Source organism: Lissotriton vulgaris, chromosome 1_1 (assembly GCF_964263255.1).
Source record: "Lissotriton vulgaris chromosome 1_1, aLisVul1.2, whole genome shotgun sequence".
NCBI classification, from domain to species: Eukaryota; Metazoa; Chordata; class Amphibia; order Caudata; family Salamandridae; genus Lissotriton; species Lissotriton vulgaris.
In genome coordinates, this window is record NC_141685.1 from 477,818,595 (window position 1) to 477,833,722 (window position 15,128).

Genomic DNA, 15,128 nt, shown 5'->3' on the forward strand with positions numbered 1-15,128 from the left:
CGCAGAATGGGCTGGACTCTGGCTTGACTCTGGCGCGCGATCGGCGCGCCCGCAATGCGCGTCCGCTGTGCGGAGCCACTGACGTATGTCTTTATACCGTCGTCCGAGCGACGTGCCCTGCTAGCCCTCACCAAGATGGCCGCTACCCTATTCCACCCAGACCCCGCGGATGACGGCCCGTAGTTCGGCCACACCCACAGTGAAGATCTGAGCAAGTAGTCTGCTCGTTGTCTGGGGAACGGATAAAATCGCTAAGGTATAAACACCCTTGGCCTTTTAAATCGCTATAGACAGAATTAAGTGGCAATGTCTAGAGCATGAGATGCCACAGTGTCAATAGCGCGATTTTCAGCTTCAGCACGAAGGGAGGGGGGAAGGACACACGGGGAAAATTCAAACAGTGTTAAAATCAGGCAGAGAATAAAAAACGTAACCTCCAGGCTCAAGCCTCAGGAGAGAATATATAATGAGTCTACTTGAATTACTTAACTTGCTGTTAGTGTATTATGGTGAAAGCGCTATGTCATCATAGTGATACAGTGTAGTTTCAGCTAGAATACTGACAATCTAGGAATTTAGTTTCATAAGATTTAAAATTCTGTCTTCAACAGTATCATCATTATTGCTACCGGCTTGCAAGTTAACAAACTTTAAAAAAATTAGTTCTAAAGCAATCAAAAGGTGATTTTTGGTTTTGATGGACAAATGCCTTCCTTACCTCATTGAATTAAATGTTTTCAATATGTCATTATGCGTCGGGACAATCACACAGCACTGGAAAGGCAGGGTGATGTAGCTGAGAACCCACTCTGCTAGTAGGCAATGATTTAATGATCATTTGTAGAAACAGAAAGAGGAAATAAGTGATATTTACCAAATAGAGTGAATGAAGCAAGTAAAGATGCGTAGTTCATTAATTGACAAATGATGAGGAAAAAAGGCCAGAGAGCACCTGCGGGACTAGAACCATTGAAAGGTTGAACAAATTAAATGCTGTAAACTTGAGAAGGAACCGCTGGGCTATAGCTGACCCAACAGCAACATCTTTCTTCAAGCTATAACACAGTGAACATCAACTAGGGAATTAATGTTCATTTTCTTGAACTCTCAGGATAAACATATTGCAAAAATTACTTTCATGTTATTGAAGCCATTAGCGATAAGAAATATGTATTCTTCACTTTGAGCTACTCCTGAATATTGGAAGGGTGTTCAGCCTCAAATGAAGGTACAGACACCAGAAACATTTATGGTAGGAAAATCTTAACCCATGGAATTGTCTCTGTATTCAGATGAAGATCTCTGAACCTCTGTAAGTGGATGTGTTGTAGATCATGCAGTCCATTTTTTGTGGCAGTCTGAGATTTGTAGCCATGATTTATTAACAGGATTAACAACAGAATAAAAAATCCTTCTGAGAGAGTAGTTAAACATTAAATTCAAATCACAGAATTCAATGTAAATGCAGCCAAAATTAGGTTTTGACGTATTAAACCTGGAAACCCTGTCAGGTCTGCATCTCCAGCAGCAACACCTGTACAATGGCATAAACACATGTCGTTGCAGTTGTTATCAATGTAGGAACATTTTGATAGGTGACTTTGTCAAACATTACGCAGTTCATCAACATTTTCAGTGTTCCTTTTTTGCAGAAGACACCACTAAATTAGGATTTAATTTTTTAAAAAGAAACATAAATGATTCCAACATCATGCTGTGGGGTTATATATTTTTTTCAAATTCATCACTGGACTGATATACCTTGTGGTGATGTGAAGTTGAAAAAACGGAAGCCAACTAAAGGTCCCCTCAAACAATGTTAAACGGGGCTTCATGCATCACGTTACTGCACTTGCTTATTCTATACCTAATACTTATGCATTCCAACAAATTATGTCAACTCATAAAAAGATAATTTCCAATAGTTCCTATTACAGCAATATATAATGAGTCTACTTGAATTACTTAACTTGCTGTTAGTGTATTATGGTGAAAGCGTTATGTCATCATAGTGATACATTCTACTTTAAGCTAGAATACTGACAATCTAGGAATTTAGTTTCATAAGATTTAAATTTCTGTCTTCAACATTATCATCATTATTGCTACCGGCTTGCAAGTTAACAAAGTTTTAAAAAATTAGTTCTAAAGCAATCAAAAGGTGATTTTTGGTTTTGATGGACAAATGCCTTCCTTACCTCATTGAATTAAATTTTTTCAATATATTATTATGCGTCGGGACAATCACACAGCACTGGAAAGGCTGGGTGATGTAGCTGAGAACACACTCTGCTAGTAGGCAATGATTTAATGATCATTTGTAGGAACAGAAAGAGGAAATAGGTGATATTTACCAAATAGAGTTAATGAAGCAAGTAAAGATGCGTAGTTCATTAATTGACAAATGATGGGGAAAAAAGGCCAGGGAGCACCCGCGGGACTAGAACCATTGAAAGGTTGAACAAGTTAAATGCTGTAAACTTGAGAAGGAACCGCTGGGCTATAGCTGACCCAACAGCAACATCTTTCTTCAAGCTATAACACAGTGAACATCAACTAGGGAATTATTGTTCCTTTTCTTGAACTCTCAGGATAAACATATTGCAAAAATTACTTTCATGTTATTGAATCCATTAGCGATAAGAAATATATATTCTTAACTTTGAGCTACTCCTGAATATTGGAAGGGTGTTCAGCCTAAAATGAAGGTACAGACACCAGAAACATTTATGGTAGGAAAATCTTAACCCATGGAATTGTCTTAGTATTCAGATGAAGATCTCTGAACTTCTGAAAGTGGATGTGTTGTAGATCATGCAGTCCATTTTTTGTGGCAGTCTGAGATTTGTAGCGTGATTTATTAACATGATTAACAACAGAATTAAAAATCCTTCTGAGAGAGTAGTTAAACATTAAATTCAAATCACAGAATTCAATGTAAATGCAGCCAAAATTAGGTTTTGACATATTAAACCTGGGAACCCTGTCAGTTTTGCATCCCCAGCAGCAACAACTGTACATTGGCATAAACACCTGTCGTTGCAGATGTTATCAATGTAGGAACATTTTGATAGGTGACTTTGTCAAACATTACGCAGTTCGTCAACATTTTCAGTGTTCCTTTTTTGCAGAAGACACCACTAAATTAGGATTACATTTTTTAAAAAGAAACACAAATGATTCCAACAACAAGCTGTGGGGTTATATATTTTTTTCAAATTTATCACTGGACTGATATACCTTGTGGTGATGTGAAGTTGAAAAAACAGAAGCCAACTAAAGGTCCCCTCAAACAATGTTAAAGGGGGCTTCATGCATCACGTTACTGCACTTGCTTATTCTATACCTAATACTTATACATTCCAACAAATGATGTCAACTCATAAAAAGGTAATTTCCAATAGTTCCTAGTACAGCAATATATAATGAGTCTACTTGAATTACTTAACTTGCTGTTAGTGTATTATGGTGAAAGCGTTATGTCATCATAGTGATACATTCTACTTTAAGCTAGAATACTGACAATCTAGGAATTTAGTTTCATAAGATTTAAATTTCTGTCTTCAACATTATCATCATTATTGCTACCGGCTTGCAAGTTAACAAAGTTTAAAAAAATTAGTTCTAAAGCAATCAAAAGGTGATTTTTGGTTTTGATGGACAAATGCCTTCCTTACCTCATTGAATTAAATTTTTTCAATATGTTATTATGCGTCGGGACAATCACGAAGCACTGGAAAGGCTGGGTGATGTAGCTGAGAACACACTCTGCTAGTAGGCAATGATTTAATGATCATTTGTAGGAACAGAAAGAGGAAAAAGGTGATGTTTACCAAATAGAGTTAATGAAGCAAGTAAAGATGCGTAGTTCATTATTTGACAAATGATGGGGAAAAAAGGCCAGAAAGCACCCGCGGGACTAGAGCCATTGAAAGGTTGAACAAGTTAAATGCTGTAAACTTGAGAAGGAACCGCTGGGCTATAGCTGACCCAACAGCAACATCTTTTTTCAAGCTATAACACAGTGAACATCAACTAGGGAATTAATGTTCATTTTCTTGAACTCTCAGGATAAACATATTGCAAAAATTACTTTTATGTTATTGAAGCCATTAGCGATAAGAAATATATATTCTTCACTTTGAGCTACTTCTGAATATTGGAAGGGTGTTCAGCCTCAAATGAAGGTACAGACACCAGAAACATTTATGGTAGGAAAATCTTAACCCATGGAATTGTCTCTGTATTCAGATGAAGATCTCTGAACCTCTGTAAGTTGATGTGTTGTAGATCATGCAGTCCATTTTGTGTGGCAGTCTGATATTTGTAGCCGTGATTTATTAACAGGATTAACAACAGAATTAAAAATCCTTCTGAGAGAGTAGTTAAACATTAAATTCAAATCACAGAATTCAATGTAAATGCAGCCAAAATTAGGTTTTGACATATTAAACCTGGGAACCCTGCCAGGTCTGCATCCCCAGCAGCAACAACTGTACATTGGCATAAACACCTGTCGTTGCAGTTGTTATCAATGTAGGAACATTTTGATAGTGACTTTGTCAAACATTACGCAGTTCCTCAACATTTTCAGTGTTCCTTTTTTGCAGAAGACACCACTAAATTAGGATTTAATTTTTTAAAAAGAAACATAAATGATTCCAACATCATGCTGTGGGGTTATATATTTTTTTCAAATTCATCACTGGACTGATATACCTTGTGGTGATGTGAAGTAAAAAAAACGGAAGCCAACTAAAGGTCCCCTCAAACAATGTTAAAGGGGACTGTATGCATCACGTTACTGCACTTGCTTATTCTATACCTAATACTTATGCATTCCAACAAATGATGTCAACTCATAAAAAGGTAATTTCCAATAGTTCTTATTACAGCAATATATAATGAGTCTACTTGAATTACTTAACTTGCTGTTAGTGTATTATGGTGAAAGCTTTATGTCATCATAGTGATACATTCTAGTTTAAGCTAGAATACTGACAATCTAGGAATTTAGTTTCATAAGATTTAAATTTCTGTCTTCAACATTACCATCATTCTTGCCACCGGCTTGCAAGTTAACAAAGTTTTAAAAAATTAGTTCTAAAACAATCAAAAGGTGATTTTTGGTTTTGATGGACAAATGCCTTCCTTACCTCATTGAATTAAATGTTTTCAATATATTATTATGCGTCGGGACAATCACACAGCACTGGAAAGGCTGGGTGATGTAGCTGAGAACCCACTCTGCTAGTAGGCAATGATTTAATGATCATTTGTAGAAACAGAAAGAGAAAATAGGCGATATTTACCAAATAGAGCGAATGAAGCAAGTAAAGATGCGTAGTTCATTAATTGACAAATGATGGGGAAAAAAGGCCAGAGAGCACCCGCGGGACTTGAACCATTGAAAGGTTGAACAAGTTAAATGATGTAAACTTGAGAAGGAACCGCTGGGCTATAGCTGACCAACAGATACATTTTTCTTCAAGCTATAACACAGTGAACATCAACTAGCGAATTAATGTTCATTTTCTTGAACTCTCAGGATAAACATATTGCAAAAATTACTTTCATGTTATTGAAGCCATTAGCGATAAGAAATATATATTCTTAACTTTGAGCTACTCCTGAATATTGGAAGGGTGTTCAGCCTCAAATGAAGGTACAGACACTAGAAACATTTATGTTAGGAAAATCTTAACCCATGGAATTGTCTATGTATTCAGATGAAGATCTCTAAACCTCTGAAAGTAGATGTGTTGTAGATCATGCAGTCGATTTTTTGTGGCAGTCTGAGATTCTTAGCGTGATTTATTAACAGGATTAACAACAGAATTAAAAATCCTTCTGAGAGAGTAGTTAAACATTAAATTCAAATCACAGAATTCAATGTAAATGCAGCCAAAATTTGATTTTGACATATTAAACCTGGAAACCCTGTCAAGTCTGCATCCCCAGGAGCAACAACTGTACATTGGCATAAACAACTGTTGTTGCAGTTGTTATCAATGTAGGAACATTTTGATAGGTGACTTTGTCAAACATTACGCAGTTCGTCAACATTTTCAGTGTTCCTTTTTTGCAGAAGACACCACTAAATTAGGATTATTTTTTAAAAAGAAACACAAATGATTCCAACAACATGCTGTGGGGTTATATATTTTTTTAACATACTCCACCTCGTGGTGGTCAGTCAAGAGAGAAAACATATTCACATACTTATCAGCCCAAATCAATTCTTTCGTGGCCAGCGGAATATGTTGGACCACCTTTTCCCTTCTTGAGGGTAACGCTCCCTCCCTCGCCATTGGTAATGGCTGCTTACCCGAATCCATAGTTGGTCCCGCTGTTTTTCCAACGCCAGACGCCGGTCGTTCTGAGGGAACCTGTGGGGGGACAAGAGGGAGATTTGCCTTCGCGGCATCTCTCGATTGCTGCAACTGCTTCATTAGTAACCTGGCCTCTTCGGCTGTGTCTCCTGGTGCCGTAGCACCCTCAGTATTTTTGCCAAGCCATGCGGTTAACTGGGCGGCCAACTCCGGAGGCATATCCTCCTCGTTAGTGGGCATAATTACAACCGGAATCGGTTGGCCTGCGTCCGGGATCGGAACCAGGGCCTCCACTGGACTAACCGGGCTTGCCGGGGGTGACTCGGGAACTGGAGCCTCCCCCCCTGCCACCCTATTCCTGGCCCTTTTACCTCTCCCAGCGGGGACAACTCCCGGCAATGCTGGCCCGATTACTTTCTTCGGTCTGCCCGTATTGTTCATTGCCGCCATCTGTTTTTTCATGCTCGCCATATCCTTCATTAGCATGCGAAGCATCTGCTCAGTCCCTGCCTTCTTTCCGGCCTTCTTGCCAGGCATCGTTGTCGGATATTCGATCCTTGATGCTCACGAGGTCCTAGATCCAAGGGTACGGAGTCGCTGAAAGAGAAACACAAAAATTACAAGTTCTCAAAAATTGATCCTTGTTCCGTCGAGGGCTCACGTGCAACGAGAGGGTGCAGCTTCCAAGCAAAGGAACAAGAGGATGCTTCTTTGGATTGTTGCTCCTTTTATTCCTCTTCGGGAGGGCGTGTAACCTCCTCCGGTACGCCTATGGGGCGTGGCCAACGGTGTAGGTGTCTAGGACAACCCTTCTTGGGCGGGAAAAAGGCGCGCCCCGGCTACGCCGCTTCGGGCATACCAGCTGAGACACGCCCCCCGCCCAAAATGGTTTCCCGGGGGGATCCGGGCCCCCTACCATACGTTCGGGGGGACCGAGTGGTCGCCCCTTTCCATTCTATACCTAATACTTATGCATTCCAACAAATGATGTCAACTCATAAAAAGGTAATTTCCAATAGTTCCTATTACAGCAATATATAATGAGTCTACTTGAATTACTTAACTTGCTGTTAGTGTATTATGGTGAAAGCGTTATGTAATCATAGTGATACATTCTACTTTAAGCTAGAATACTGACAATCTAGGAATTTAGTTTCATAAGATTTAAATTTCTGTCTTCAACATTATCATCATTATTGCTACCGGCTTGCAAGTTAACAAAGTTTTAAAAAATTAGTTCTAAAGCAATCAAAAGGTGATTTTTGGTTTTGATGGACAAATGCCTTCCTTACCTCATTGAATTAAATTTTTTCAATATGTTATTATGCGTCGGGACAATCACACAGCACTGGAAAGGCTGGGTGATGTAGCTGAGAACACACTCTGCTAGTAGGCAATGATTTAATGATCATTTGTAGGAACAGAAAGAGGAAAAAGGTGATATTTACCAAATAGAGTTAATGAAGCAAGTAAAGATGCGTAGTTCATTAATTGACAAATGATGGGGAAAAAAGGTCAGAGAGCACCCGCGGGACTAGAACCATTGAAAGGTTGAACAAGTTAAATGCTGTAAACTTGAGAAGGAACCGCTGGGCTATAGCTGACCCAACAGCAACATCTTTCTTCAAGCTATAACACAGTGAACATCAACTAGGGAATTATTGTTCATTTTCTTGAACTCTCAGGATAAAGATATTGCAAAAATTACTTTCATGTTATTGAAGCCATTATCGATAAGAAATATATATTCTTCACTTTGAGCTACTCCTGAATATTGGAAGGGTGTTCAGCCTCAAATGAAGGTGAAGACACCAGAATCATTTATGGTAGGAAAATCTTAACCCATGGAATTGTCTCTGTATTCAGATGAAGATCTCTGAACCTCTGTAAGTTGATGTGTTGTAGATAATGCAGTTTATTTTGTGTGGCACTCTGAGATTTGTAGCGTGATTTATTAACAGGATCAACAACAGAATTAAAAAAAACTTCTGAGAGAGTAGTTAAACATTAAATTCAAATCACAGAATTCAATGTAAATGCAGCCAAAATTAGGTTTTGACATATTAAACCTGGAAACCCTGTCAGGTCTGCATCCCAGCAGCAACACCTGTACATTGGCATAAACACCTGTCGTTGCAGTTGTTATCAATGTAGGAACATTTTGATAGGTGACTTTGTCAAACATTACGCAGTTCGTCAACATTTTCAGTGTTCCTTTTTTGTAGAAGACACCACTAAATTAGGATTTAATTTTTTTAAAAGAAACACAAATGATTCCAACACCATGCTGTGGGGTTATATATTTTTTTCAAATTCATCACTGGACTGATATACCTTGTGGTGATGTGAAGTTGAAAAAACGGAAGCCAACTAAAGGTCCCCTCAAACAATGTTAAATGGGACTGTATGCATCACGTTACTGCACTTGCTTATTCTATACCTAATACTTATGCATTCCAACAAATGATGTCAACTCATAAATAGGTAATTTCCAATAGTTCTTATTACAGCAATATATAATGAGTCTACTTGAATTACTTAACTTGCTGTTAGTGTATTATTGTGAAAGCGTTATGTCATCATAGTGATACATTCTAGTTTAAGCTAGAATACTGACAATCTAGGAATTTAGTTTCATAAGATTTAAAATTCTGTCTTCAACATTACCATCATTATTGCTACCGGCTTGCAAGTTAACAAAGTTTAAAAAAATTAGTTCTAAAGCAATCAAAAGGTGATTTTTGGTTTGGATGGACAAATGCCTTCCTGACCTCATTGAATTGAATGTTTTCAATATATTATTATGCGTCGGGACAATCACACAGCACTGGAAAGGCTGGGTGATGTAGCTGAGAACCCACTCTGCTAGTAGGCAATGATTTAATGATCATTTGTAGAAACAGAAGGAGGAAATAGGCGATATTTACCAAATAGAGTGAATGAAGCAAGTAAAGATGCGTAGTTCATTAATTGACAAATGATGGGGAAAAAAGGCCAGAGAGCACCCGCGGGACTAGAACCATTGAAAGGTTGAACAAGTTAAATGCTGTGATCTTGAGAAGGAACCGCTGGGCTATAGCTGACCCAAAAGCAACATCTTTTTTCAAGCTATAACACAGTGAACATCAACTAGGGAATTAATGTTCATTTTCTTGAACTCTCAGGATAAACATATTGCAAAAATTACTTTTATGTTATTGAAGCCATTAGCGATAAGAAATATATATTCTTTACTTTGAGCTACTCCTGAATATTGGAAGGGTGTTCAGCCTCAAATGAAGGTTAAGACACCAGAATCATTTATGGTAGGAAAATCTTAACCCATGGAATTGTCTCTGTATTCAGATGAAGATCTCTGAACCTCTGTAAGTTGATGTGTTGTAGATCATGCAGTCCATTTTTTGTGGCAGTCTGATATTTATAGCGTGATTTATTAACATGATTAACAACAGAATTAAAAATCCTTCTGAGAGAGTAGTTAAACATTAAATTCAAATCTCAGAGTTCAATGTAAATGCAGCCAAAATTAGGTTTTGACATATTAAACCTGGAAACCCTGTCAGGTCTGCATCCCCAGCAGCAACAATTGTACATTGGCATAAACACCTGTCGTTGCAGTTGTTATCAATGTAGGAACATTTTGATAGGTGACTTTGTCAAACATTACGCAGTTCGTCAACATTTTCAGTGTTCCTTTTTTGCAGAAGACACCACTAAATTAGGATTTAATTTTTTAAAAAGAAACACAAAGGATTCCAACAACATGCTGCGGGGTTATATATTTTTTTTAAATTTATCACTGGACTGATACACCTTGTGGTGATGTGAAGTTGAAAAAACGGAAGCCAACTAAAGGTCCCCTCAAACAATGTTAAAGGGGGCTTCATGCATCACGTTACTGCACTTGCTTATTCTATACCTAATACTTATGCATTCCTACAAATGATGTCAACTCATAAAAGGTCATTTCCAATAGTTCTTATTACAGCAATATAAAATGAGTCTACTTGAATTACTTAACTTGCTGTTAGTGTATTATGGTGAAAGCGTTATGTCATCATAGTGATACATTCTAGTTTAAGCTAGAATACTGACAATCTAGGAATTTAGTTTCATAAGATTTAAAATTCTGTCTTCAACATTATCATCATTATTGCTACCAGCTTGCAAATTAACAAAGTTTTAAAAATTTGTTCTAAAGAAATCAAAAGGTGATTTTTGGTTTTGATGGACAAATGCCTTCCTTACCTCATGGAATTAAATGTTTTCAATATATTATTATGCGTCGGAAAAATCACACAGCACTCGAAAGGCTGGGTGATGTAGCTGAGAACCCACTCTGCTAGTAGGCAATGATTTAATTATCATTTGTAGAAACAGAAAGAGGAAATAGGCGATATTTACCAAATAGAGTGAATGAAGCAAGTAAAGATGCGTAGTTCATTAATTGACAAATGATGGGGAAAAAAGGCCAGAGAGCACCCGTGGGACTAGAACCATTGAGAGGTTGAACACGTTAAATGTCATAAACTTGAGAAGGAACCGCTGGGCTATAGCTGACCCAACAGCAACATCTTTCTTCAAGTTATAACACAGTGAACATCAACTAGGGAATTAATGTTCATTTTCTTGAACTCTCAGGATAAACATATTGCAAAAATTACTTTCATGTTATTGAAGCCATTAGTGATAAGAAATATATATTCTTCACTTTGAGCTACTCCTGAATATTGGAAGGGTGTTCAGCCTCAAATGAAGGTACAGACACCAGAAACATTTATGGTAGGAACATCTTAACCCATGGAATTGTCTCTGTATTCAGATGAAGATCTCTGAACCTCTGTAAGTGGATGTGTTGTAGATCATACAGTCCATTTTTTGTGGCAGTCTGAGATTTGTAGCGTGATTTATTAACAGGATTAACAACAGAATTAAAAATTCTTCTGAGAGAGTAGTTAAACATTAAATTCAAATCACACAATTCAATGTAAATGCAGCCAAAATTAGGTTTTGACATATTAAACCTGGAAACCCAGTCAGGTCTGCATCCCCAGCAGCAACACCTGTACATTGGCATAAGCACCTGTTGTTGCAGTTGTTATCAATGTAGGAACATTTTGATAGGTGACTTTGTCAAACATTACGCAGTTCGTCAACATTTTCAGTGTTCCTTTTTTGTAGAAGACACCACAAAATTAGGATTTATTTTTTTAAACGAAACACAAATGATTCCAACACCATGCTGTGGGGTTATATATTTTTTTCAAATTCATCACTGGACTTATATACCTTGTGGTGATGTGAAGTTGAAAACACGGAAGCCAACTGAAGGTCCCCTCAAACAATGTTAAACAGGACTGTATGCATCACGTTACTGCACTTGCTTATTCTATACCTAATACTTATGCATTCCAACAAATGATGTCAACTCATAAAAAGGTAATTTCCAATAGTTCTTATTACAGCAATATATAATGAGTCTACTTGAATTACTTAACTTGCTGTTAGTGTATTATGGTGAAAGCGTTATGTCATCATAGTGATACATTCTAGTTTAAGCTAGAATACTAACAATCTAGGAATTTAGTTTCATAAGATTTAAAATTCTGTCTTCAACATTACCATCATTATTGCTACCGGCTTGCAAGTTAACAAATTTTAAAAAAATTAGTTCTAAAGCAATCAAAAGGTGATTTTTGGTTTGGATGGACAAATGCCTTCCTTACCTCATTGAATTAAATGTTTTCAATATATTATTATGCGTCGGGACAATCACACAGCACTGGAAAGGCTGGGTGATGTAGCTGAGAACCCACTCTGCTAGTAGGCAATGATTTAATGATCATTTGTAGAAACAGAAAGAGGAAATAGGCGATATTTACCAAATAGAGTGAATGAAGCTAGTAAAGATGCGTAGTTCATTAATTGACAAATTATGGGGAAAAAAGGCCAGAGAGCACCCGCGGGACTAGAACCTTTGAAAGGTTGAACAAGTTAAATGCTGTAAACTTGAGAAGGAACCGCTGGGCTATAGCTGACCCAACAGCAACATCTTTTTTCAAGCTATAACACAGTGAACATCAACTAGGGAATTAATGTTCATTTTCTTGAACTCTCAGGATAAACATATTGCAAAAATTACTTTTATGTTATTGAAGCCATTAGCGATAAGAAATATATATTCTTCACTTTGAGCTACTTCTGAATATTGGAAGGGTGTTCAGCCTCAAATGAAGGTAAATACACCAGAATCATTTATGGTAGGAAAATCTTAACCCATGGAATTGTCTCTGTATTCAGATGAAGATCTCTGAACCTCTGTAAGTTGATGTGTTGTAGATCATGCAGTCCATATGGCTGAGATACCCGCCACCCCCTCTCAACACAATCCCCAAGGATGGGAAGACGGAAACGGTTCTGAACTTGTGGAAGGCGGGAGGGAGTTACCCTCCCGGCCGTATTCATTAAAATATGAAACAAAATTAAAACGTTAAAATAACAGTTTCATATCATGTACAATTTCATTTACACATTACGATGTTCTTGGCTGACCTTATCACATCTCTAATACAAAGGTTCTCCTAGCCGATACTAAACATCCTGCAAATGCATTACTCAAACTTTGAAATTGTACATCCTAACATACGGGCCAACGGCAAGGTCGTAACCGGTGTCAGATCCCCAATAACAGAACTCCCCCCTCACTTGTGAGGGATGGTCGCACAGTGGACTGTACCTCTGTGCCAACTTCCAATTTCCCTTGTCTTAGCGGGGGCCCCCTGTTATTTCGACGCCATCTTTAGTGGTCGTCCGAGGACTCGTGTGAGGTGTCTAGAAGGTAGCGTAGACCCCCCTTCCACCCCACACAACTTACCACATCTGCCGTCGCAGATGTCCTGGCCCCGCGAAATTCCCAGGGGGGGCCCTAGCCCCTCCTCCCCAGGGAGGGGCCTATGGCCGCCTTCCCTTTCGGCGTCCCCATCCTTAGAGGGGGCCGCCTCCCCGTTTGAGGGGCCAATGGCCGCCTCCCCCCGGGCGCTCCCATCCATAATGGGTGACGCCCTACCTCTAGGGATCTTCTAATTCCTGCTCACCGATCATGACCTTACCGCCCGATAAAAATAAATACGACAACTAAAACTAAAGTGGAGAAAAACAATCTATACTTAATTAAATCAAGTACAATCTCTACCAGGTATCCAGCGCAACTGTACTGCTGAATAAACATGCTGAAAATGAAAAAAGTTTATCAACTTTATTACACACCAAATTATCAACTTTATTCAAAACAACCTGCAAGAAAAACAATATCATGACACTCGACTTTATTCCAACAAATCGCTGTCCTCAGGGGCTGGTGGGTGGGTCAAAATTGGCTCTTCGTTCCGTCTCGAGCTCACGTGCAACGGGGAGGTGCAGCTTCAGAGCACAGGAACAAGAGGATGCTTCCTTGGCTTGTCGCTCCTTTTATCCTTCTTCGGGCGGGCGTGAACCCACCTCTAATCCGCCTCCAGGGCGTGGCTAGCGGTGTTGGTGTCTAGGACAACCCCCTCTTGGGCGGGAAAAGGCGCGCCCCGGCTACGCCCCTTTGGGCATACCAGCCGAGACTCGCCTCCCGCCCAAAATGGCTTCCCGGGGGGATCGGGGTACTCCACCATACGTTCGGGGGGACCGAGTGGTCGCCCCTTTCCATATGGCTGAGATACCCGCCACCCCCTCTCAACACAATCCCCAAGGATGGGAAGACGGAAACGATTCTGAACTTGTGGAAGGCGGGAGGGAGTTACCCTCCCGGCCGTATTTATTAAAATATGAAACAAAATTAAAACGTTAAAATAACAGTTTCATATCATGTACAATTTCATTTACACATTACGATGTTCTTGGCTGACCTTAACACATCTCTAATACAAAGGTTCTCCTAGCCGATACTAAACATCCTGCAAATGCATTACTCAAACTTTGAAATTGTACATCCTAACATACGGGCCAACGGCAAGGTCGTAACCGGTGTCAGATCCCCAATAACAGAACTCCCCCCTCACTTGTGAGGGGCGGTCGCACAGTGGACTGTACCTCTGTGACAACTTCCAATTTCCCTTGTCTTAGCGGGGGCCCCCTGTTAGCTCGACGCCATCTTTAGTGGTCGTCCGAGGACTCGTGTGAGGTGTCTAGAAGGTAGCGTAGACCCCCCTCCCACCCCACACAACTTACCACATCTGCCGTTGCAGATGTCCTGGCCCCGGGAAATTCCCAGGAGGGGCCCTAGCCCCTCCTCCCCAGGGAGGGGCCTATGGCCGCCTTCCCTTTCGGCGTCCCCATCCTTAGAGGGGACCGCCTCCCCGTTTGAGGGGCCAATGGCCGCCTCCCCCCGGGCGCTCCCATCCATAATGGGTGACGCCCTACCTCTAGGGATCTTCTAATTCCTGCTCATCGATCATGACCTTACCGCCACAGGCCGGATAGTTGACCGGCTATCCGGACCCCCCACAAAACTCCTACTTAAAGGTCATGGCTGCAAACTCTTTAACCAAGCTACGAAGTCTCCTATGAGTAAAGAATTCCCCACCCGGGACAGATGGACCCCATCCTCCAGATACATATGGTCCCCCCTGATACATCCATGCGGAATAGAATGCAATGTACTCGTACGGAACAATCTACCAAGCTTGTTATTCACCTTCTTCACTGAATGGTTTAAAGCAGCCACTGAAATAGCCCCCCGCCACACCTTTCGTGGAATCATATGGGACCATGCAATCGTGCACCCTGGTACCCTTCTCGCCAACCAACTCA